The 13,877-nt window shown below is 50.3% G+C and overlaps 1 protein-coding gene across 1 annotated transcript in view; it reads right to left on the reverse strand.

Annotated features, from left to right (window-relative positions):
- Positions 1-13,877, reverse strand: part of FAM53B (family with sequence similarity 53 member B) — an 81,637-nt gene that overhangs the window by 42,833 nt on the left and 24,927 nt on the right. The window lies entirely within an intron of this gene.

Genomic DNA, 13,877 nt, shown 5'->3' on the forward strand with positions numbered 1-13,877 from the left:
CAGCTGCCCCTGCCACACTCACCCTTGAGCCCTACCCTACACCTGCCCCCACACCCTTCCAGGCTCATACTCACTGTGGGAGGGCTGGTGGGAGGGGCCGGGGGGGGGCCTTACCGCCAAGGAGCTCCCTGTAGATGGGGCCTGAAGCTGGTCTGCTGTGCAAAAGCTGTCTCAGATGGTTGCTCAGGAGATGTGTGGGGATGAATGCACAGCTCAGTCATCAAAAGCTAGACCACAAACATGGAGAAATGGCCCAGGATTTGTCATGCTACAAAGCTATCTTCTCAGCATCCCCCACTTCAGCCTTCCAATGCCACCTCCCATCTCCCCCAGCCCTGCCCTGGCCACACACCAGGAATATCAGACTGAGTGGGACTGCACAGGTACAGTAACTTCAGTAGAAAAGAGCACACCAGATACAAAGGCAGAATGCTCAGAGAAATGGTAAACTCCCCCAAGCGTCCCTGATTGGACCTGCTCCAGGAGGGGTGCAAAGCAGGGAGCCTATGAATCCCTGGTTCCATGATGGAACAGTCCCATAAGCACCCAAAAGCTCCATTACTTGGGCCTCCTAGGGCTTGTTTTTCCTTGATGCTGTTCCAGTGGTAGAGAGGGCCCCGTCCCAGACAACCCACCACATCACGGCAGGGGCCTCTTGTCCAACCCCTTCCTTTACCTGTTGGCACAGTGGACCTACCAAAGGAAAGGGGTCTGAGCAGCAGAGCCAACTCACTTAAATCAAGGCTGATTCTCAATCCCATCTCATACATCCACATCCCAAAGCCTACCTACCTGCTTGTCATAAGCTCTGGCGTCTGACAGCTCAGGCAGTGTGGCCTTGGGCCAATAATGTGACTGCGCACTGTCCAATACGGGAGCCACTGGCCACATATGGCCATTGCGCACTGGAAATGTGGCCAGTCCAAACTGAGACCCACTTTGTAAATGTAACACACCCACTGGAACTTAAAAACTTAGTACTAAAAAATAACATAAAATGTCTCATTAGTAATTTATTTATATTGACTACATGTTGAAATGTTAGTATTTTGGAAATACTGGGTTAAGTGTATTAAAATTAATTTTACCTGCTTCTTTCTTTTTAACTATGACTACTAGAAAATTTAATATTATCTATATGGTCTGCATTCTTGACCGTTTCCTCTGAGACTCAGTTTCTGCCCTTATGACAGGCAACACCACATCTACTTCACGGTGCTATATTCAGAAGAAATGCAATAGGTGAGTTTCTTCTGTGCATCTGCTCCCACCTCACTCGTTGATGGTCAGCAGCCCATGGCTGCTGCCTCTCACTCTACCTGTGTGCTTAAAGGCTGCCCTCTGAGCCTCCTGTGTCCCCAGAGGTGGACAGGGCTGGGCAGGGCTCCTGCCGCTGCTCCTCAGTGCCTGGGGTGTGGGAGCCTAGGGGAGGGTCTGGCATCCAGCCTTCTTCACTCTCCCACTATAGCCTCTCAGCCCCATACAGGGCCACGGGGGAGAAGGCTGCTCCCTCCCTCGCTGGGCTGCCCCTCAAGCTAACCACAATGATGCCTCCAATGGAAAAATCTTTCAAGAAACAAGGATCCTGCTTCAAGATCACAAGTAGCAAAGAAATAATAGTGGTGATAACACTGATCCCAGGGCTGTTTCTCAACAGCATACCACACACCCACCTTTTCTAAGTGCTCTTCCACTCATTAGATTAATTTGCTTAATCCTTGCATCCTGTGGAAGAAGACACTGAGGCCCAGTGATGGGCAGTGACTTACCCAGGACTACCCAACTGGTGAGTGGCACACCAAAACTCCACACCAGGCCCATCTGGCTCTGAGGTCCAGACTCCCACCACCAGCACAACCCAGGCCAGAGCCTGCCTTACATTTCCCAGGTTTGGAGCGGACGGTGGCATGGGTATTTGGTCATAGCTTCTCTGTATGAATTAAGCTGAAGATCTGGTGTCTCTGCAGAGTGACAATTAACCTCAAACCATTTCAGATGAGATCTCCTTTCTCTCACCAAACAGTTAATATTGCATAAGCAGCCCACATCTGCTAAAATGCTCTCCCCAAACACACTGCTGTCTCGCCCCTTCTGCCTAGGCTGTTTCCAAGCAGGCCTATGTCTCCCCCACCCCCACCCCAAAAGGGTCTTTCCTGCTGCTGGCTCCCCTGCCTGGGAGCCATTTGTATTTTTATTCCCATTTTTAATTCTCAGAAAATTCCACTGTCCAAGGCTGAGATGGAAATTCTTTAGGTGGATCAGGCCTGTTTAAAGCTGGGTTCCAACTACAAAGGAGGACAGAAGGTATGTGTGCTTGCCCAGAATGGGTGGAGTTAGAACTATCTGGAGAACCCAACCACAAGATAAGTCCCAGGCAGGATCCATCCTTAAACAAGGGACACGAGATGCTGAGACAGAAAGGCATGATGAGAGAAGGCCCAGGTAGCCCAAGAGGGCATTCTTTTTATCTCGTTATCTTCTTGGGGTATCCATATGAGAAAAGAAGCAGAGGAGAAATCAAGGCAATGAGGTAAGAAGGGAACTTCATGGAGGCCAAGCAGCCCCTCCAGCGAGTGTGAGCACAGACCAGGGCCACCTGGTGTGGCACAGCCATCTCATAGCAAACCCTCAAAACCACCTTTCCCTCTTGCCAAGTCCTTAGTCAATTCAGTACAGGCTTTGGTAGGCATCTTCCTTCTGGAACACAGAAGACCAGTTTCTCACACCTCTTCTCTCTGTGCCGTGGCATGCTGATCACTTCAAAGCTGCCTCTTGGGGAGGAAGGGCAAGACCAGGAGGGAAGTGAGAGGAGTACATCGGTTGTGGCCTCTGAAATGGCCAGCTGAGGGGTCAGGGGGGAGGCCGTCCAAGGGCAAAGTGCAGGGCTGGCTTGGACCTCACTCCCAGCATTCAGGACAAGCCATTTTGGGGGTTGAGAGGGGTAGATGGCAGTGGCCAAGAGCTCAGAGATCTTCCAGCAAAGTCATAAAAACAGGTCACAAAGGTTCTATTTTGGTAATAAGAAGATTATCCCAAATTGTGGACACATCCACCTTTTCAAGTGCCTCCACTCAGTAGGGCATAGAACAAGATTGCTGTTACAAGAGAACCTAGAACAGGACAGCTGAACTGTAGTGCCAGGGCAGAGCTGATGCTTTCCCAGACAGGCAACAGTGCTGTACCTCAAGTCCTCTCTATGCCCAGTGCCTTGGTTTACCAACCTGAAAACACATCTTTAGAAATGCAGTCTGCCTGGTGGCTGAGAGAAAAAGTCTGGGCTAATGGGGTTTCAACGGTCTATCCATTGATGGGCCCAGTGGATATAAGTAACAGCTGCACTTCCTGAGAACATCCTGTATACCAGGCCCTGGGCCAAAGACTGCAAACAGCCCAGTGGTGAGGATGTCACCATCCCCACCTTACCATCAGGAAACCCAGAGCCTAGAACAGGTCCCAGGCTTACCTGGGCCCCATGGGTCACAAGCGGTGGGACAGCTCATCCCAGGAAGTGAGCCCTTCGGAGAAGTGGAGGCCCATGGGCCTTGGGGGCCAAAGAGTGAGCAGGGATACTCACTGCTCTGCCACGTGGCAAGTGAGCAAATGTCCTCAATGCTCCATTTTCTTCCCTGAAAAGTAGATGAGAAGAGCTCCTCCCAGGATCAGTAAGAGGACCATACACCCAAGAAAAGGCCCCCATGAAAGCTGGCCTGGAGGTTAGGAGTTAGGAACCTGCCTCCCACAGCCAGGGCCAGACTGATGTGTGTGAAGATGCAGGAGGAGATGATTCAGGAGGCCAGCAATGGGGGAGGGGGAGTGGCACTGGTCCCCGTGAGAGACACTCCGGGAGGTGCGTACTTCCTCCCTCCAGCCCGCACTGAGGCGCCAGTTAGTGCCTCCCTCGCTGTGGTTTCGCCTTCATACACCATCTTGCCATGACCTCTTTGCATCATGGTTTCTCTGGTGCTATCTGAGGTCAAATCTCCAAGGCTGAAAACAGCCGTAGAAGTGAAGTAAGGCAGTTGATTCGGACTGTCCCATCAGATCCTGGCTCCAAAGCCCTGATAGCATTATCAACACTGGGCTTTGGAAAAAAAGCCTTGCCCCAGCCTGTAAGGCAGATCAAGCTGGCTCTGCTGTCCCCGTGAGCCTCCCCACACCCACACCCCCAGTCACAACAGCCTCACTGTACCCTGTTCTTGCCACCCCCTTTCCCACCTCCCACCTACTGTGCCTGCTTTCCCTCTGCTTGGGATGCTCCCCTCATTGTCTTCCTAAGGCTGAACATGTCTCATCACCCAGGTCTTTCTGCAAATGTCACCTCCTCAATGAGGCCTCCCTGTCCCTCCAGTCTGAAGCTGACCACTTCCATCTCTTCTCCTCCTGCCTGGCAATCCAAATCACGCCAGCCTGTTTGATTTTCTGTCTAGCACATGTAACCAACTGAAATGATCTTGCCTGTTGTTTGCTTGCATATTATCTATCCCCCTTTCTGTCATACAGAAAAATCCTCAGGGCCTGGCTGAGTGTCAGGCACCCAGCAGACTCAGGTAAAGGTGTGTTAAGTGAAAAACGAACTCGTAAGGAGCTGAGAAGAGAGCCAGAAGAGACCTCTGGTTCTGTTTGAGGATGCCAGATAGAAGAATGCTGAGGAGTGCTGAGGGGAGGAGGCAGGAGGGCCCAGCATCTACCTTTCTGCCTCCTGTGCTGTCCCTGTCACCCAGCCCTGCTGCATGACCCGACAAGAGCTGTTTCTTCCATTCTCAGCAGTTGCTTCCAGTTGGCTGCTTTTCCGGCAGTCACAGACCAGCTTCACAGCCCTTCCTCTTCTCAGGCTCAGCCAACCGGTGCCCCCTTCTCCAAGGTCGGTCTGTACCCAGCCCCGTGGCACCTGAAGCCTTCAAACTGTTAAGCTTTCAGAAGTGCAGCCTCCACCTTGTGGTCCCCCAGCCCTGTGGGTGGGGGCAGCTTCCTGCAGTTGCTTCTCCATGATGGTGCATGTACTCTTCTTGGCTGTTCAGTTCCTCAGAAACCTAGTGAAGTATGTTCACAGTGAATTCCTGTGAACCTAACAGGGTGGTTTCCATCTCCTGACAGGCCCTGGCTGATCCAGGAGTCCTGCCGCACTCTCTCCATGCACAGAGCTGGCAAGGAAACAGCTGTGGCTCCTCCCCACCCCCCACTCCAGGAAGACTAAATGCATTATGTGGCCCTGCGCTGTTTCAGGGAAAGAGCTGGATGCCTGATGACCTTTAGTGACACATTCCTGATGTGAGCTCGCTGCTACTCCCACAAATGAAGCTTCTGGTGGTTGCATTATATTTTAGAACCAACCATTTCTTTTGTTTTCCAAAAGATTTTAAAAAGCCACCCCTCTTCCTACCAAAAAGGAATTATCCAAGAGTTCTACTATGTCAAACTTTCAAAGGAGGCATTGTTAATCTTTGGCCATAAATAAGCAATTAACACCCACTCTGACTCTAGTCAAACCAAGTTCCTGCCAGCATGGGGACTGCAGCAAAGGGTTTGTTCTTCTGCGTGGCATTTCTTCAGTCCTTGACTGTGGTTTGAAGCAGTAAGAAAGGGTGGTAATTCAGGATGGCTGATACCACAAAAATGTTATAGATAAATGGGCTCTTGTCAACAGGAGAGATTCTACATTGATACAGTGCTTGGGACAACAGTGGACCATGCTGCAAAAGGCAAAATGGACTGAATTAAGGTTTCATGCTGCGTCAGACCCATGAAAGCCAGCAGCCTGCATGGTCTCTGGGTGAAGGTACAGACAGGCTCAGTGCTAGGCCTGGCTCAGTCATCAATCACATGTCCATCTTGGTGACACCTCTGTGCTTCCTGCCTCCAGCACCTCACTGGGGGGGCACTCATGGGCTCACAGGCACCTTGCTCACTAAGGGCTTGGACATCTTTCCAAGGAGGTGTTATCCTGATGCCCCTGATAAGGAAGAAGGAATAAGACAGGGAATGCCAAAATCCTTCCGGGGTCTGTAAAGCATACCTTTCCCCTCCCTCCTTTGAGGCCTAGCTGGGGATTATTCAGCTTTATTAGGAAATTCAGAGAGGCCATTGCAGGCCCCTTGTTGTAAAGCTGTTGTAAACTGACCAGATGTGGCACAGCTGAGACAAGACCCAGCGTGATAAAGCATTTGAAACCGTGAAAGAATCCTCCTGAGGCCCTAAGCTGCTTCCAGCCCAGTGTTCAGAATGGGGCACCCAATTTCAAATAGACAAGGACAGAGAAGCTTCACCAAAGGACCTAGTAGTTTATGAACTGAGAACTGAGAGGAAAGGGTAAGGAATTGAACCTTTATAGAGTGGGAAAGGGCAGCCAGGGTTGGCAAACAACTGAGGCACAAGGATTGTGGGGTGGGATGGTTCCATGGAGACTTACAGAAGCAAAATGAATCGCGGTGATCCACGAGACTTCACTTCTACTGAGAACAGATCAAGAAGAAATACAAAGTGAAGGCTGCAGGTGAGATAACAAGAGGGACTTACAATCAGCAAACACTAAACCAGGTAGCCTGAAGGAAGTCACCATCTTTGGGGATTTGGGTGATTGATTCTCTGCCCAGTGAGATCCATACTAAGGGGCTGGAAGCTAATCACAAGATTAACCCATTGGCCAGTTCTGTTGCTTCTACCTCTAGGATTTCCTCAGCCCCTAAAGTGAATCAGCATGTCCACTGCCCCCATCCTGGTCTAGCCCAGCACCTTGTTTGCCAACAGCTTCCTGACTGGTCTCCAATCTCCCCCAGGCCCCTCAGTCCATGCTGCTCGCTACAGCCTGAAAGAGCTTTTTTTGGGGGGTACTGTTGCTCCCCTGCCTAAACCCTCTAATCCTTCCACTCTGAACTCAGAATAAAAGCCAAACATCTTTCAAGGACCTACCAAGAAGGCCCACCGTGCTCGAGCCCTGTGCGCCCCCCTCACCCACTCTGTTCCAGCCACACCAGGGCTCCTTCCAGCCCCTTCCTGACTCTGACCTTTGCAAATGTGCTTCTCCTGCCTGGGACACTGCCCTCCTCCTATGCCTCCAGCACATCCTTCAGACTCAGCTGAAAGTCACCTCATCTGAGAGGCTGCCCTGACCATCTCTGCTGTGGCTGCTGCCCTTACTTGTTTCCCTCATAGCACTGATTCCAATGTGCTCTGTGAGAACATTCTGGAATCACAGTCTCTTCCAAATACTTACCAGGGGCCAGAGACACCCAGCACACACAGCATCTGGACACAGCATAAATAACCACACTGGGTTCCTAGTCATTCACTCTGCTGCTGAAACACAAGACTTGGGATATTGAACAATGATGTGGAACTTGCCTTTAATAACCCATGCATAAGGACTTGCCTCGGAAATGCACAATATTATTAGAACAGTTTTTCCAGACACTTCTGAAGCAGCCAGGTACCCACTTCAGCAGAAGTCAACCTCAAGCCTTCTTTGGTGCTCTAAAAGGTTCACTAGCAGGTGGGGATGTCATTGCTCTGTGAGGCACAGCAGTTCCGTGGGTGCTTGTCCTAGGACTTGGAAGTTGGATTGTTGGGCTCTTAAATCCCTTCTCCAGGCCAGACCTTTCCTAATCAAGGCTGAGCTGGTACCTACTGACCAAGGGGCCTAAACTCTCAATGCCATCTCCATGAGATGAGCCAGTCCCTGTGTCTCGGTGGAATTCACTGGGCCAGGTGTGTACCTACCCACCTCTGCTGCTCCCAAACCCCTAAACTCCCTTGGAGAGCTTCCAAAACCCCCAGGTGCTAGGGCCTTGCCCCAGATCTGCTGACTCAGACTCTCAGGGTGAGACCCAGGAATGTCCTGGCTTCCCAGGTAATTCTGACATCCATGGCCATACCAGGACATATGTAAACATGGTCAAAAACCCGAGGCTCAGAGAAGCAGGGCAACTGGCTCACAGTCTCAGCGCAGCTGGGTGGCACAACCAAGTCTCAAACCCAGGACTTCTGACTCCAAATGCAGCTCTATTCCAACAACAAGTCACACTTTATCTCCCTTATGACACAGGAGGCATCTGCCATGCAGCAGCAAGGCAAAATGCTGACTTCAGAGTTAGAGAGACTTGGGCTCAAACCCAGCACTGCAGTTTGACAACTCAACTGGGGCCCTCAGGCAAGCCTCATGAGCCTCTGGGCTCCAGACCCTGTTCTCGGAAACAGGGATATTACAGAGAACCTCAGAGTTGCACAGACAAGGAATTCCCAAGGTGAGGACCCCTCACATATGACAAGTACCAGAAGTTCCCTCTTTTGGACACATTTTTCCCCTTACTCCTAAAATATGACTCCCAGCGTGGCAGCTGACGCTCACTGAACACTCACCCTGAGAAAACATGGTACTGAGCTCCACATGCTTCATACAAATGAACTCACTTAAAGCTGAGAGCAATGCAACGAGAGAAGACATTGCTACCCTACCTCGTGGGTGGGGAAACTGAGATGCCAAGAGGTTTCCTAAGTTGCCCAGAATGAGGACCAAGCCCGCCCCAGAGGCAGGGCTCTGGCACGAGGCACCGCTCTCCCATAAGCCCTCTGTCTCCTGTTGTCTCAGCCCATGCTCTCTGCTTCTCCTCCAGCAGCTTGGGAAATACATGAGTGTTCCTCTAAACCCTCCTCTGTGAGGGGTAAACTAGAGAACAGAGGACAGATGATGCTCAGCTGATGATCAAAGTAGCTGAGGCTGCAAGACCACCAAGGGGAGGATCCTAAGACCTACTCTGAATTCACCTGGAAAAACTGCCACAATTGATTAACAATGTCTGTCAAGCACAGGGAAGGAAGCATGCTAGATCAGTACCCAAAGCTGCCACCCCTTGGCATCAGTAAACTCTGACAGTCCAGGTCTCAAAGGCTCTCTTCTTTTCTTCAAACATGTCTTGATTGTTTACGAGTCAGAAGCAACTACTGTGATCACAGAGGTTTCTACCTTTACTTTCATTGGGTATTTCTTTCATTCCAATTGGAAGTCTAAGTCTTTCTGTATCTACCTCTCTCACCAGATCCCCACAGCCATCTGCATTGTGTTTTATAAAGGGTGGTTCACCTCTAAATTCCCCTACCTGCTGTCAGCAGAGTTTCCCCTCCTGACAGGAATGGTACTAAGGGTGCAAGGCAGCAGGAAACCCAAACGGTTAATGTGGCCAGCCACTGGCAGTATGGACAGGAGAAGGCCATAAAGACTTGGCAAACCAGCCCCACAGCCCAGGGACTTAGCCAAGGAAAAGCACAGCTGGCCTGCAGCTGCTGGTGCTGCCTGGTCAAGAAGACCATGTAGCCAGTGGCGTGAAGGGCCACCCCACATGGCAACTAAGGAGGGCAACGGTCCCCAGAGATAACCCTGCCCAACAAAAAGCCACAAATTATTGATAAGCATCTGTCATAACCCACCTGATGACTTCCTACAGCTACCCCTCATCCCACAAAGCCCCTATAGCCTTGGTCAACACCACTCTCCTGGACTCATCCACAGGACCACAGTTCTTAGAGACTTCTCAAAGATGTGGGGATATACTAGTTTCTACCACATACTTTTTTTCTGCCCCAAACTGCCCCTGGCCAGCTTTCACGGGTCCCTCAAACATCTGCTAGCACAACAGTTGCTGCCTGTTCTGAGGCCTCCTCAGGGAGGTTCGGGGACTCAGTGTGTGGGCAGCTGCAATCAATCAAACCTCTGTTTTGGCATCCCGACCCCTCCCAACAAATGTCTTGCTTCTGTTTGAAGCATTGTTGAAAAATACAATTTGTTGTTCTTCCAAGCTGACCAGCTTGGAGTTAAAACTACAGCAAGAACTGTGCCACTCAGGGGCACGGCATTCAAAGGGTAATTTTTTTAATAGTCGCTTTTTCTGAAATCTTTCCTCACACAGATGTGATCCATGTCTACATGGCCACGTATAGCTCAGGTTTTGCTGGGAATCAACCAAAGCTTGGTGACCAAACCAGGTCTCAAAAAAGCAGTAACTAATAATGTCAGCAAAAGTCCTGCATATAAACAATCCATATGCTGAGGGTGGACCATGCCCTCTATGGTACACAATGTCATTTTGCAAGAGAGGCTGCAGCTTCATAAAACACCAGGCAGAAAGAGGTGCAAAAACCCACGTGAGGAGGAAAGCTGTAGGCGGAGGTCAGCAGGATCAGACTTGCGCAGGGATCGGAGCGTAACTGATCCTCCGGGCTGCCTTCAAGCACCTTGCTCTGTGGAACCAAGCAGTTGTGATGACAATTACAAGGAGGGCGGCCATTTCTCGACTATGTCCTTGCATCATTTCCCTGCGCTGGGTCTTTCCTCACTACAATCAACCTCCTCACTCAGGATCCAGATGCTGCGTTACCCGCAGCCTCGTTTGGTGTCCCTGCCCACAATCTTGGCATTTGGGTTTTGAGAAGACATGACCAAGGACAGTCTGAAAGCAATTTCTACACACCCCCAACCACTGTGTCTCATCTTCACTGCTAAGAGAGACAAGAACCACCACTGCTGGCTAACTGGACAGTTGCACCCCAGGGATATGGCGGGGAAGGGGCAAGGTGGACTCCCAGGATCATTTCCACCCTAGTTTCAAGGGTGACAGATATGAGACAAGAATACTCACATACGGCCAACTTCCTCTGGCAGGTGGCAAATCTGATTCTGTCACCATTTCATAACCCTCGGCTCTGAACATGGAGCTCACTGAGCTGCAGGGCAAGCCTATGGCCAGCAGGCCTCCTTCCCATTTACAAAAGAAAAAGGATGAGGCAAGAAGATGAACGAACAAGTAGTAGTAAATGTCAAGGACAGAAAAGAGAGGATAGAAACACAGAGGGGGGAAAGGTGAACAAATAAAGAAAAGGGGGAGTTCTTAGACTGATTGTGTCTCCAAGGAACATCCGCCCTTGGGCCCCAATTCTACTTCTGGAGTCACCCACACCTTCCCTCTGAGCCCTGTAACTGTGACAATTATAGTAAGTATCTGTCAGCAGGCCTGACAAATACCCTGAGCCAGCCAGTGCATTCGGTGGTGAGTGTGTGCATACAGATAGCTATAGATACACACATATGTATATATACATACATATAGACAAACACACGTACATATATGCACACTCACACATATATGTAAACACATTATACACACACATGTGTTATTTCCCTTTCTCCTCCCACAGTCCTATGTTGGTGGTGGTGGTGGTATTTGCCACACAGAGACTTTAGGCAATTTTCCCGGGGCTGACAGCCTCCTGTCCCTCCTCTGGAGGAGTTCTGGTTTGTCAACGTCCCCTCCTAAATGCAGATCCAAAAGTGAACATCATGTCCAGAAGGGGTCTAGCAGGCCCAGCAACAAGTAGAGCCTCAGTTTCCTCAGAAGGGGCTAGAATGAACAAGCCCTGAGATCACATCTGCCTCTGACATCCTCTGCTTCTAGCAGAGTCTACACCTCAGGGCACAGCTCCAGATGTTGATGAAAACAGGGCCTTAGACCTCAGAGCTTTCTGCCTTTCTGGTGGTCTGACTCTCTTGGGTTCTCTCCCTGGTCCCTTTTCTGTTAGCAGGTTGGAGGGGCTCTTCTGGCTATCATCATCCTTCGGGCCACTCTGACCAATGGCCAGAGGGAAGCCTCTGTGTACTCATGCACACCCTAGAGATCTTCTCTGAGCCCCAAAGGTCCCAGCCCCAGTCAGGGCCTCCAAGAGAGCCAGGGTTTATCAGAACGCCCAATTGCTCCAAAGGCCTAACCAAAAAGGCACTTTGCACCTTTCGTCTAAGGCTCCTGTGCACCTAGTCCCAGAATCCACATGCGAAAGGGCTCCTTTACAAGAAATCTCAAGTGGATCCCCCTTCCCCCAAAACCAAATGTAAAAACCAAAATCAAAGTACCCATTAAAGAGAGTCCACAACCCAGCTTAAAGAAGCATGGGTCAGTACCAACCCTGGGTACAAGCCTACCCTTCCATGAATATGGAAAAAGCTCACCTACAAGTCTTTCTTCCACAGGCATACCCACTTCCCAGTAGTTACAAATACTGAGTGAAGCAACAGCCTACAAAGGCTAGGGTCTATGGGCAGTCGGCCACACATCAACCACCCTGCGGCAATGCGCAGATCTCTGTACACCAGCGTAATGCCCAGCTCACTGGGTACCCAGGCACAGGGCCCTGCAATGTCCAGGCTGAGTCCAGGGCTCTTAACAAATGAACATGGCTTGCCCTAGGCCTGGTTTTCAAGGCCTCCTGGAAAAGCAAGGCCTATCTCCTGAAGCCATAAATCATCCAGTGGGGAAGCCAAAACAGGCAGAGCCCCAGAGCCCCATGGAGAGAGGGCTGGCCAGGGTCTAGATGCTTGGTGGGAAATGGCTCTGAGTCCATGGGCCCCATCCCCAAGGCTCTAGCCATAGGCTCTTGAGCACATACTTCCCAGGGGCCCCTCTGTACTTTCCCTGTGCTCTGTTCTACCCAGGACTTGCTGCCAAGCAATCAGCCAAGGACAGACAGGCTGAATCAAGGCAGCCTCCTTAGGCTCTGGCGTGCCTTCCTGGATCTTGGAGGCCTGCCTGGAGTCAATGAAGCAATCTATACATTTGGGCACAGCCCCACCGAGCGATATATTTTTAAACAGTTTCTACCCAAGTGAGGCCAGGAAATGTCTCCATGATGCCAGTGGTGTTATTCCAACTGTGGCTAGTAAAATATAATAACATGTGTAAGTTGTTTTTATTAGCTATCTAGCTTATTAGCTAATAAAATAAGCTCAGCATTAAAAGTTTAACCGAAGCTGTTTATCACACCCAGAACTTAGGGCTCTGGGTTTCCTTCAGAAGTCACCCCAATCTGTCACATTTCCAGCCTTTTTACCTATTTAAATTTCTCCAGAGAAGAAAAATTCCTCTTGGTACCCAATGAATGTGTTCAATCATTGTCCAGCTAGTAAAGTCCAAAATGTCCACTATACAGGAAGAAGAAAGGGACAGACCTGGAAACACAATGGAAGAAATAGAAACTTGACAAGGAGGGGCAGGAGGTCTGCCCCATGTGGACCCCACCAGCATAGGGGAGGCGTGAGCACATCACTAACTTGCCTTCCGGCTGCAGCTCATGAGCAAAGGTGGCCAAAACATCTGGACTCTGGGCCGGGTGTACTCTAGACTTGAGATACCTGCACCTCTTCTTTTGTGGGAGGACATCTAGGCTGGGAGGGAGAACTACAGGAGAGAGAAGAAAAACTCCGTAAACAGAAACTACATCTTCTTTCTAAAACAAAAGGAGGCCCACCTGAGAAAATAACACTGGGCCCTGAAGGAAGACAGTGTGCCTGCCCGAAACAGAGTGGGCACATCAAGACTACGGACCTGGCCATGACACAGTTCAAGCAGGGCCAACTCCTCTGAGACCATCCTCACCAATAAGCCAATCTTTATCCCCTTAAACTGATCAATGAACGATATTTACATATACAGACCCAAAAAGACGGTGGTCAAACCATGGCACTAAGCAACTGAGGGCCACCTAGAATGGACACAGACCAACAGTGCTATGTTCTACCCACCATGGCCACAAGGGACAGCCCTCCTCTCCAGGCCTCACTGTGACACACTCATCCTCGGTCCTCCTAGCCGGAACCAAACACAGCTAGCCCTCAGGCTCAGAGACTGTCCTGATGGGATGCATTAACTCCAAGTTCATCTCGTTCGTATCAATACCCAAGATCAGTGTTAGCACAAGGCAGGGCTCCAAGACAAAGAGGATACAGTTCAAGGGACAGGGGCGTATAGCCAGAGGCTTCTCCTACAATGAATAGCAAGGATGATTACAAAGGCAGCACGGAGGATACTGATCACAATTTCCTGATGGTCTAACATTTTTGACAG

Source organism: Cynocephalus volans, chromosome 7 (genome assembly GCF_027409185.1).
Source record: "Cynocephalus volans isolate mCynVol1 chromosome 7, mCynVol1.pri, whole genome shotgun sequence".
In the NCBI taxonomy this organism is placed as follows: Eukaryota; Metazoa; Chordata; class Mammalia; order Dermoptera; family Cynocephalidae; genus Cynocephalus; species Cynocephalus volans.